Consider the following 12,343-nt stretch of genomic DNA (forward strand, 5'->3'; position numbering starts at 1 on the left):
CAATATCGGCCTAACTCAACGTCTTGTACACCGGGTAAATGAAGTCCAACTCCACGAAGAGCTTGCGGCACACAACGCCAGACCAGGAAACCGGTGCTGGGAAGCGAACCGATGCGAGATCGCGGAGCGGAGTACTCCCCCTGACGTCACGGTACACCTCACCCAATCAGGACGCGGCGACCGCAGCGACACTTGTGTTCGCTCTCGGGGCTAATAGGTCGCTGGAGTCGCGAATAACGCTTTTCATCTTGTCTTTCCACAGCAAATTGGTGGGGCCATGAAACCTGAGGCGCGCCAGTCACTTCCAGCTGTGGACGCTTTAGGAAAAACGATACGCAGGAAGAGGGCATCGCTGTTCCCCCCAGAGCCACCCAACTTGGCCGGGCTGGTAATTGCTGACCCTTTCGACAAAATCGACGGGGAACGAGAGTTCCTGCAGCTGGACGACACGGCTCCAGACGGAACGCGCGTCATAGTTTTTGCGACCGTGGAGAGCCTAGGCCACCTTTCACAGGTAAATACGTCGGTCATGTATGACACGTGGAGAGACTGACTTCGGGTTGTGTGTAATTCTGTTCATCCTAATTATTTTTTTTTCTTTCAGTCGCCAACGGTTCTGTGCGACGGGACCTTTAAGACTGTGCCGCGGCAGTTTTATCAGCTTTACACATTCCACGGCGTCAAAGTGATCGGAGGGCGCACGGTCACTTTCCCTCTGGTTTACAGCCTGTTATCTTCGAAGACCGAAACTGCTTACCTGCACCTCTTCAATGTAAGTTCGATGTCATCAGCTATTCATCGATAATTATACCGGGCGTTTGATTTTAGAGTAATGCTATATGCACTCTCGAGTGCAGCTCGGCCGGAATTTGCTATATGCACTACGTTTGTCTCGTATGAAATGAATGATCACAACGAGTTTTCGAACCGATGGCATAGCGTAGGGTATAGCGTGTCCGCTTCGTACGCAAGTGGACGCAGGTTCGAATCGCGGTGATCGTATTTTTTTTTCCTTTTTCTTTTTTTCTTGAACGTTATTTTGACGAGGCATATTTATATTTCTTTTTTGCGATGAACACTAAAAAAAAAACAAAAAAATACACCGAATGTTGTCGACGAAACTTCGCAGACTTCGCAGATCGGGGACAGCGGGGCTTGTGTTGCCGGCTGGACGCCGCGAAGCGGCGTGTACTGGTTAACTTTTCTAATTAGCAGCCGCATACTGTCGCCGCGAAGCGGCGTGAACGCAGGCGGGGGGCTGAGTTAACGAGCTCCCCAGTGATACACGCGCAGTTCGAAAAAGGGTGGCCCGAGCGGCATGAGCTCTCAGCGTAGTGCATATAGCAATTTCGGTCCAAAGTGCACTACGTAGTGCGTATAGCATCGCTCTTGATTTTATTCAAACGAATTCCTCATGCAAAGCGCTGCTTGAGAGCATGTATGTGACAATTGCGAGGTGATTAAAAATGTTATTAAGATATTTAAGTAATTATTCAACATATCACGGCGATTACCCTTCATCTAAAATCCCCGTAAGCCGATAAATCAATGGTAAAGACAGCACTCGTCTAACTCGCGCCCTCTTTTAAACAAAGTTTGGTCAAATTATTTCAAGCACTCTGTATATGCTAAGGTACAATACTAGCTACACATTGTATGTTTTATTTTTATTTGCATACTCTAATGTTGTGTTTATGATTCATCACGCAGGCCCTTGTCGACATTGCCGGGCGCCATGGACTCCCCTTGTCTCCGGGGTTTATTATAACTGACTTTGAGTTGGCTGCGATTAACGCGTTGCGTCGCGTGTTTCAAGCCAGCGTACTCCACGGTTGTTTTTTTCATTTGTCTCAAAATGTCTTCCGGCGTGTGCAGAAGACAGGAATTCAGACTACGTGAACGACGCCACGTTTGCGAGCTCAGTGCGGCAACTCTGCGCGCTATCCTTTCTGCCTTCTCACCGAATACGTCGGGTGCGTACGCATTACCGTTTCAATAGCAGTTTCGTACTTTTAGTCAAAATACTATGAGGTGTAATTTTTAGTTTTGCTTTTTTTTATATCCAGGGGTATGAAGAGATCAAGCCCAGCTTTCCAGCACAGGCGGCTGCGCTCCTGAAATGGTTCGAGAAGAACTACGTGGTCGGGAAACCCCGGACACTTCCGAATGGCCTGGTCGTGCGCGTGCCGCCCAAGTTTCCCCCTGACCTGTGGTCCGTACACCCGCTCATGAACCAGGGCCAGCCGAGAGGAAACAACTCTGTAGAGAGTTGGCACGCGCGTTTCTTGAAGGTGGTAGGACGTGCACACCCGGGGATCTGGAAATTCCTTGTCTGCGTGGCCGCCGAACACAAGGCCACCGAGGACAAGCTGGAGAGAATGCTTCGCAGCCAAGAGCCGCCCCGCCAGAAAACGACGACCAAAAAAAGGAACGACAGGATCGCTCTTCTGTGCCAAAATCGACGCAGCATGAGCGTACCAGATTTTCTCAGAGCGATTGCTCACCATCTCAAACACTAAAAAGTGTGCACTTGTAACATGGTAGCCTATTGTGTTGAGAAATAAAAGGCATTCAATTCCAAAGCTGATCTATTTTTTTTTTTTGCTCGCTGGGACCTAATTGCAGGTGACCTGTCGGCAGACTCTTTGTGCAGCTTTTTTCTCTATAAAATTTGATAACTAAAAAAAAAAAAAATATATATATATTAAAGCAGACAAGTTCAATTTGAGCATAAAGTTGATCATCAGAGTATGGTTATATTTTATTTTTCGTGCTCTCCTGAAAGAGTATCGTTATATTATAAGCGTGCTGTCATGGCAGTTTTTCGTGAATAAACCAGCTTAAGGGTGCAAACGAGCTGGTGTGAGTTACGCATTACTGCAAACCCCGAGACAGCAGGTAAAAAACGAAAAAGAACTTAAAAGTATTTTATGTGTCTGTCTTTTACCTGCAGTGTCCTGGTTTCTGTCATGTACATGAGCAAAGCTTTCCAATATGTGGCATATCCAATTGTCTTTATTTCTTGGAATTTGACACCACCTTGAGAACAATTTCACAAGTGACAACCTTAGTCTTAACAAATGCAAAATAAACATTTATAAAACACCGTTATGCCCTAAACCTCGGTGCAGAGAAATTCGATGAAACGGCCCTTAGCGATTCGATGAAACGGCGTTCGATGAAACGGCGTTCGATGAAACGTCCGGTCATTCGATGAAACGGCGTTCGATGAAACGGCGTTCGATGAAATGTCCGCTACCCGCCCTAACTCTGGCACTCCTTACCTATAACTACAACCGACTTAAGCAGACTCAAGAACTCCGAGAAGCAATGCGCGTGGTCAGTGGGCTTCCGAAATTCACAAAAATTGAAGACTTACATATTCACTCCAGACTTAACACCCTTAAAGGAAACGGCCCAACTCTATCGTCCTAGATCCACGGAACCGGGAAGGGCTGTCCTCCGCCACGTCGGCTACGACACGGACAGCCTCCCTCAGATTCCGCATCTCAGCCTAGAAGAAACAACAATCCAGCTCACCACCCTCGCCCCGCTGCCCCGGAACATGGGCAAGGATTACGAAGCGCGGCGACAACATCGGGCTAGGGAACATGAAGTCTTTGTCAAAGACTGTACAGTCGACACGAACTTGTTCGTCTACACGGACGCAGCAATTGGCAAAGACGAGCAAGCGAGCATTGGAATACGTATTTTAAATACCACGACCACATCAAGCCGCCGAATCAATGAAGAACGGAGTACGAAGGAAGCGGAACTACAGGCAATCCTTGAGGGTGCACGTGTATGCAAAGAATGCATACACGGATCCGTTCGATTTTATATGGGTCTTCACCGATTCCAGAGACGCCTACGCTGAGTGCCAGGACGTCAGCTCATACAACACGACGGTCCGCCAGCTGAAGACACTTGCTCAGCTCCTGGCCCTCGATGGGCGAACACTTCAGGTTGTGTGGGTGCCGGGTCATTCCGGCATCCACGGAAACAAAGAAGCCCACAACGTGGCCAAAGCAGCGCTAGAATCTGCGCCGGTGCTTCCAAATCAGGACCAACAGGGTGTCAGTCGTGAAGGAGAAAAAAATGTCCTACCCTTCAACCCAGACGCATTTCTGTCCCTGAAAAGGAAGCATCGAAGGGAAACCCTCGCTGCCCAAATACCACCAGACCCTCACGGAACCCTACCGACACGCCTCAGTCGGGCCGATAGGGTAATCCTGCGGCGTATTAGAACGCGCACCGCCATGACTCCGGCTCTTAAAAGACCCGTTGCTCCGGGGCAGGGGGCGCGAGCGCATCCGCAAGACGCGACCATGTTATGATGGCTGAACCACCCAGGTGGCTCTGTAACGTTCGATTTTGCACGTGCCACGTTCGAATGCAAGCACCTGAAGATGCGCGATAACAACCCCCCCCCCCCCCCCCCCACAAAAAAAAAAAAAAGAAAAGAATTATGCAGCTCGCGGCCGCAGCGTCCCATTAAACATTCCTTTCATCTTTGCCTTCTTTCATAGCTTCCGCGAGCACGTATGTTTCATTTTACGTGATAGCGAAGCCGAAGCTACTCGCAAAAGCACGTCCTCCTGAAAGATGCTCGCACTGCACGAGCGCGCGTGCTTGACAGGGACGCTGAAAGCTCGCAGCTCGCTCTTGTAGCCTCTGCCACGCTGGCACTTAGAATGGAACGGAGTAGGAAAAAACTCAAGTGGGGAAGCGTATTGACGCACGTTCGAAATCCGAGCCAAACATTCTATTTTGCTCGCCTGGAGCGCTGTTCAAAACTTGAGAGCTACGGGCCTATAGCTCTAAAGTTTTGAGCAGCGCTCCAGGCGAGCAAAATAGAATATTTGGCTCGCATAGATAAATGCTATTGGACCCCCTCTGAAATAAAATCCTGGCTACACTACCGCTTGCACACCATCTTTAGAAAAAAAGCATTCACAGCACACTTTTCGCATTGGCACGGCAATTTGAAAATAATTACAATATATTATATATAAACTTTTGGCGAGAACTTTTCGTACAATATTTTCCCAGTAAAGGGAGAGGCACAACGGCGCATGCGCGTCGGTCCTCTTGCAAGAACGACGGTCGCTTCCCGCAATGCTTGGAGAGATCATAGAACATGGTGTACCATTTCGATTCACACAATTACTAGCGACCTCCGCACTTCCCCGTGCCCAATTTTTCGGCAGTACCGTGACAGCACCGTGAGTTACGGAGTGAATTTTACGACAGTGTGAAATGCGGGACATTTTGTTGATTCGGAACTTTCTCGTGGGACGCGGGACAAGCCCTCAATGCAGGACAGTCCCGCGAGTCGCGGGATGGGTGGTCACCCTAGATGCCCTACATCGCCAACTACAACATCAACGGATGTCAATTTCAGTGGTGGGAAGAGAGCATAAAGCCTATCGGCGAAAAACACTTAGGGACAAGGACAGAGAGCGCAGGTACTTCAGAAGTGTGCTGTCTGTCCAATCAAGTAGAGAAGTTGTGCTCACAATGATGACAAGCAACTACGTTGTGAGGAGAAGGGACACTTTACAGAGTAAGGCAAACAATTTCAGTGAAACGCGACGAAAAGCACAAATACAGCGCATTCAGCAAGGCGTCGAGGACGCGTCGAGTTGAAGCCACCTTATGGCGGCCGCGTCATGTGACTACAAAGTGGCAGCGCCCATGCGATGGAGGCTGAAGTGTATGTGGTCTGTGCGTGCCACAGTCTGTGGTCCATGGTCTTAGTCAGCATGATCAGGCTTGCGTGATTTATTTTATTTATTTATTAATTCTGTTTACGCCTCGCAGAACTGTGAAAACTTATGGGGTCCAGGTTCCCACTCATCAGGCCCACAAAAATGTACAACTAAGAAGGGCAAAAGAAAGGAAGTTCGATTAGAGCCACTAAAAATGCTAAGCTTTAGAGTAATGACACTTCAGCCGTTTTGGCGCTTAAGATATTTGTTCCCAGTTATTAGAATGACTCTGACATGGACTTTTCGCCTTATTTTGAAAAAAGTGAAAAGAAGTGTACTTCTTGTGTTTTCTCGCTAGTTATATATTCTTTCCCTTTGACTCATGTGCGTGCGCCCCTCCTAAGGCGATTTTGTAAGACAATAAAACGCACGATTGATCGATTAATTTGAAATCATATAAAACAAATTTCCATACTCTATGGCAGCTTCAGAAAAGCAGGGCATACTCCTTGCCACAACGCCCTTCACTCTTCCCCTTTCGAAAGACCTACCCCTCCTCGCCTCCTCTCTTCTCCTCTCCAGCGTTCGTGTTGGGTTTGCGGAAGGCGCTTTTTCCGCTTTTCTATACCGCAGCCAGACTTGAGCGACAGTCATTACAAGCAATTAAATTACTTCTATTCGATTACTTTTCGGAGTAATTTATTAATCGTTTGATTACTTTTATTAAGGAGTCATTATAACAGCTACCAGTTTGCCCCTCCCTTTCTAATGGGGCCCTTTGCTTCTGTAAGATTCGCACGCAGAAATTCTCGAATCAAGTCTGGGACAGGAGGATGGTTTACCGACACTAATGAATCGAGAAAATAAGTAGCTTATAATTCGGTGATTTTAATCCAGTAATTAACAGTATATATATATAAAAAACAAACATTTTGAAACCGACAGGAAAAGGCCTGTCTTTTTGAAATCTGAAGTATTCGAAAAAAGGAACGTTTTTTCGTCAACTATCGCCCAATTAAAATTTGTTTTGCATGTAATCAAGTAATCTAATTCAATACTTTTTAACCAAAAAAAGCAGTTCAATCCTTTCATGGCCCCTTTAAGCGTCCTCCAAGTTTTGCAACATTGGCGACGGATGTCCTGATTACGTTTCTTGAATAACGTGTACAAGAACGCCTGCAACAGGGTGCATAGCATTGTATTAAAATTCAAGAAGTTGCATTTTCGAAATGTAACTATCACCAGACGCGCCCGAACTGAACTGAGCAAACAAATGGCGGCGCCTAGAGAAAAACCGGCTAATAGAGTGCCGACACTCTATAAGCGTAGCCCTATTAGTGACCCCGAGTTCCTTGAACTGAGTGTGCACACGGTGGTGCCGTAGTCGCTGAACGTCCGGGCTGAAGCTCTGGAAGAGTATTCAGCTACGGAGGGGAGGCTGGCTCGTCGCCTGGACTCAACGCGCCTTCTCCTCCAGCTGCAGCGCCCTCCTGCAACAGGTTTAGGTGACGAAGGAGTGAACGCATTTTAGAAATGCCACGGAAACAGTACATGCATGGCCTGCCCATGACGTCATCATACCGTACCGATGGTCATCCATGCAGGGAGTATTCACCAGAAGCTAGAGCCGATACGTATAAAAGTAGTTCGGCTCCCCGCGGAACGTTATCAATTTCTCTTTTCATGCGTTGAATTAAGATATATGTCTTACATTAGCTTTATGTTATTTTAACAAGACGTAGACGTTTCAATGCCAAAACCGTCGTTTCTTCGTTCGACAACCAAATATTGTACAAACTATTTCGTGCAACGCATAAATAAAATGGAAAACTTTTTTTTTTTTTTTTTTTTTTTTAAATGTGACGCAGCACCGCAGCTTGCGTCTGCTTTTTCGCCAACGAGCTGAGACGGACCCGTCTGCGGCTTGCGGCGTATTTCGTCGAGCTTCAGCGTTTTTGCCGCTTTGGGGCGAGTCGGGGTTCCACCGATGTTGACATCCTCAGGCAGCCTCATAGAGGCACCCGTCGTTTCGCCGACAAAGAGGCTCTTGAGTGTTCTTCAGACTTAACTATATACTTCAGAGTCTTGGATCACACACTCGTGACTGCTTACGACCGGAGAGGCTGGGCCCTCCGGAGCGTTCTGCGATGGTCTATTTATGGCGGTAACTCAATCTACAGGCCCTAAGGATCCTAAAAATCATAAAATTACGGTCATGCGCGGCGGATTTCCCTATTAAAATTGCTATCAAAGTCCCCGGCACGCCCCCCTTTCTGAGCTGACCCCGGAAAACGGGAGGGGCATCTCTTTACGCGTCAGCCAATAGCAAGCGAAGGATTCCGGCGTCGCTGCGCGTCACCAACGCGGCCGACCGCCGACCCGCGGAGGAATCTCTCGAACACGTGCGGATCTTCGTCAAGGAGCCCGGACTTTGTGCTCGGCAGTCGTCGTTCGTCGCACCGCACCGTCGCGCTGCTACTGCAATACGCAGTCGCATTCCACAGATGACAAGGAAAAGTTTGACTCGTTGACGTGAAAGGATGGCAAAGCTGGCTTCAGAGTCGGGATCCACGGGAAGAAGGAACACGTGTCCCGCAAACTCACGCCTGAAGACGCCCCGGGAAGCAGACGAGCTGACGCGCCGACGCATCACCCCCTGGCAACAAGCTTGCGAGGAGAAAACGTAGTTCGCTGGTTTTGGAGCGATAATTGCGGACTATGTTTCCCGCACCACAATAAGTTTACGTTTCTCTCAAACTCTAGTTTACCACAAGCTTAAAAAGTGTTGCAATAATAACGTTCGCATTCACCGCGAGATGAAGCATTTCCATTGGTCAAGTTTTAGCGATGGGCAGGGAATGGGAGATTGTCTTTCAAGAGAAAATAGTCCCGATATATTTCTACTGCCATCTGCTTAATAAACGGTTTTGTAATCTAAAACTTTCTATACATATTAACTTGCACCTACTACGCAATATAACAACATAAACAGACGATCGCAGAAAGCTCCGGAGGGCCCCTTTAACCTCTCCGCAGCAGCGCAGCCTGACGTTAGCCATCAGGAAAGGCTTAAAGGGACCATGAAGGCAGTTTCGAAGTTTTATTCGACGATTGAAATGGATGTCAGGCACGTCTCAGATACTGCTGACCAAGTTCTAGCCCGAACAGAGGTTTGGGCGCCGCACCAATCGAGCAAACAGGAGCGGTAATAATAGCGCCGGGAACGATGCCTGAGACCCCACCGAGGAGGCGGCAGAAAGGTGAACTAAAGTGCGCCGTCGAAGCGTGACGACAACGGGCTCCTCGTCTGGCGATTGGTTCAAACGATAGACGCGCTCTTGGTTTCGATTTCGGTGGTGAGATGTGATGAAAAAAGTTTATTTGAACGTTGGATAATATTTTGAAGTTGTAGTGGGAATTCATATGTCTCATACCCCTATTGAAAATTCCATCAAGCTACGTAATTTGGGACACTGACTGCCAGTCAGCAGCCTTGGTGGAACGTGGTGGACCATCAGACGTCATCTGATGGTCCATCAGATGACGTCTGACTGCCACTGCCAAGGGAATTTCATCATCAAGCGCAGCATTTATATAAGAGTAAAGCTATACGCACTCATAAATATCGCCCAATGCCTCGATAAAACAAAATGTTCGAGGAAAAAAAAAAAAAAAAAAAAAGTAGGACCACCGCGGATCGAACCCGCGACCGCTTCCGTACAAATCCGAAACACTAACCGCTATGCTACGCCACCACTACAGAAGCTCGATTTGACGATTCGTTTTATACGAGATGCTTCGGCTGCAAATGCAGTTCAGCCGTCAGCATGTTATGAAAGCACTCGTACATCACTCGCCGTACTTCAGTTCTACTCACCTGCCATGTAGAGTACTTTCGCGTCGTAGAATGATCCTTTTGTTCGCGCGTCATCGGCCCAGTAGACCTGGTACACCTTGTCGTCTTTAACTACACCGCTAAAGTCCCTTACATCGTCGGAACTCACAACAGGCTGGGTCTTGTCGAGTAGAAATTCTACTAAAACATAAGACATTGTAGAGCCCGGGCAGGATCGACAGGCTGGAGCAAGCGGGCAAACAAAACGAGTCGAGAGCGATCGTTCATGAAAGCTCGGCGAAGCCTCCATGGGCGAAGCGAAGTGCGAAGTGTCGCGTTCGACGCTTCGGCGGCTTCGGCGGGCTTCTGATCAAGGTTGTCGGTCGGTTGCGTGTCACATCTCTAACGTCAGCGGTTTTATGGGCTCACGTCCCGAAATCGTTTTCTCGTGCATAAATGACTTTTCGTATTCATAGACTTGACGAAATAGTGGTATCCGACCGAACTTTACGTCCTTTGACCGTACGTCTGTCTGCACGTCAAAGCTTTCTGACGTACAGTCAGAGACAATCGATGTACAGTCAGAATCACCACCAGGACATCCTGATGGCATTTCGCGGCGGCCGACTGCCACCAGGAAACCATCAGAAAGCCGACAAGCGGGGTCTGACTGGAGTTTGACTGTCGGTCAGAGTAACTTGTTGTCCAATCAGACATGCTTGACGTACAGTCAGGCACAGTCAGCGGTCCACTAAAAAACATTGACTGCCAAACAGCGTTACATTGATGGATTTTTCCTTCGGTACCGTGTATAAAAGCATAATCTGAAGCGATCCCTCCGTTTGTCACTGGTTGAACGCATCCCGCACTGCTACCTCGGGCGCGTAACAAGCATAGAGCAACCATGGACAAAAAAAAAAAAAAAAAAAAAGAGGTACGAGCGCCGGGGGCGGCGGACTTTTGGTTTTGGTTTCGTGCGTCGTCTCATGTTCGCTTTGCAAACTGGTGTTTCACCAATCATGCCGTGTTTATCTGCAGTAGTAGGTTGCGCGAAAGGTCGGCTAAAGACGTGCGGTCGATCGGGCGACGTTAGTTTGCATAAACTGCCGACCGATGCAGCAATGCTCATCGGTCGCCAATCCAGACTTCTGCGTCCTTAGCAGCATCTCCCGTTCAGTCGGCGTGAGGTCGCTGAACAGGAGCTCAAACTCGTTTGCGAGCGCGGCGTTGTCGTCCATTTCTTCCAGGTTTTCTTCACCGACCGCCGTGCACTAGAGCAAACCACGGGAACCACACTGAGTGTGCACTAAATCCTACCGATGCCGACAGTGCTCCCTGACGTCACTTCTCTTTCCAGAGGCAAAAAAGGGAAGAAATCTGAATGTTTGTTTCGGTTTCGCAAATTTATTTGCAGGTACAGAAATAAGTGTCACAACGTTCTAGAAAAAATTGTGTGGCATGCCAGGAACCCAATGCTTCGAAAAACACCTTCTTAAAAAAAAAAAAAAAAAAAATTAAATTGCCTTCATGGTCCCTTTAAGGAACCACGAAACAAATTTTTGGATCATATAAAAAATTTAGATTGGGATTTTACTAATAACATATCGTTTAGTGCGAGAAAAGAAAAAAAAGACAGTCGAAAGTCGAAAGCGCGTTTTTCGGTATGAAATTTTGAAATATAGCAGACTACTTTGTACCTCCCTTCCTCCAAAAGCTCTCTCCCTTTTCACCGTGATACATCCACTGTACCCGAAGCACGTCAGTCGGCCCCCAGCACTGCGTCACTATAATACTCCGTTCGCCCCTAAGCTGACAGTGCGGTGGCAGCTAGGCGCTTGCCGGACCAATCAGCCCCCTCCTTTTCATCACTTAACCCTGTTCTCTGCTCGTGCGCACCATAGAGTTATTACAATAAACACTAGAGGCTCAGCTGGCGCTAGTGTCTACGGGACTTCCGATTGCAAATTGAAGCAGACAGCAAGCAGTCTACTTTTGCAGTCTCCTGTGTACCCGAAGGAAAAATCCATCAATGTAACGCTGTTTGGCGGTTTGGCAGTCAATGTTTTCTAGTGGACCGCTGACTGTGCCTGACTGTACGTCAAGCATGTCTGATTGGACAACAAGTTACTCTGACCGACAGTCAAACTCCAGTCAGACCCCGCTTGTCGGCTTTCTGATGGTTTCCTGGTGGCAGTCGGCCGCCGCGAAATGCCATCAGGATTAGGGATGTCGCGAACCACCCTAGGTTCGATTTCGAAAGGTTTCGATATTTGCGAAGCGAACTGAGGTTCGATTTCGAAAAATTTCGATATTTTCGTACCGACCGAGGTCCGATTTCGAAAAATTCGCAACTTTTGTCCACAGCGGAGTTTCGAATTCGAAAATTTCGAAGCTTTCACGGTTTCTAAAATTTCGAATTCGAATATTTCGAATATTTTTTTACTTCAGGTTCGATAAATTCGAAGATTTCGAAATTCTTTGTAAAAAAAATTCGAAAACTTCGAACGCTTCGAATTTTTATAGACATGAAGTTCGAACAATTCAAAGATTTCGAATTTCTTTTGGCATAAAGTTCGAAAAGTTCGAAAGTTTCGATTCTCTTTTAACGCTAAATTCAAAAAAAAAAAAAAAAAAACTTTGAAGATTTTGAATTTTTTTTAATCCAAGTTTTCAAAGTTTGAAGTCCGATTTTCAAGTTTTTCTACAGTTTCAGTTTCAAATAACGTTTTCACGACTCACTTGTTTTCACAAAATCAAGTTTAGAAAAGTTAGGGTGTGATATCTAGATTCTGCGAAG

General features: G+C 47.3%; 1 long non-coding RNA gene across 1 annotated transcript in view; it reads right to left on the reverse strand.

Moving 5' to 3' along the window:
• Positions 1 to 6,791: 6,791 nt before the first annotated feature.
• The window catches only part of LOC115318967, a 22,392-nt gene continuing 16,840 nt past the window's right edge, over positions 6,792 to 12,343 (reverse strand). Inside the window, exon 3 of the long non-coding RNA XR_003918373.3 lies at positions 6,792 to 7,201. This is a non-coding gene — a long non-coding RNA (uncharacterized LOC115318967). The remainder of the gene's footprint in view (positions 7,202 to 12,343) is intronic.

This window comes from Ixodes scapularis, unplaced genomic scaffold, assembly GCF_016920785.2.
Source record: "Ixodes scapularis isolate PalLabHiFi unplaced genomic scaffold, ASM1692078v2 PGA_scaffold47__10_contigs__length_4178495, whole genome shotgun sequence".
NCBI lineage: Eukaryota > Metazoa > Arthropoda > Arachnida > Ixodida > Ixodidae > Ixodes > Ixodes scapularis.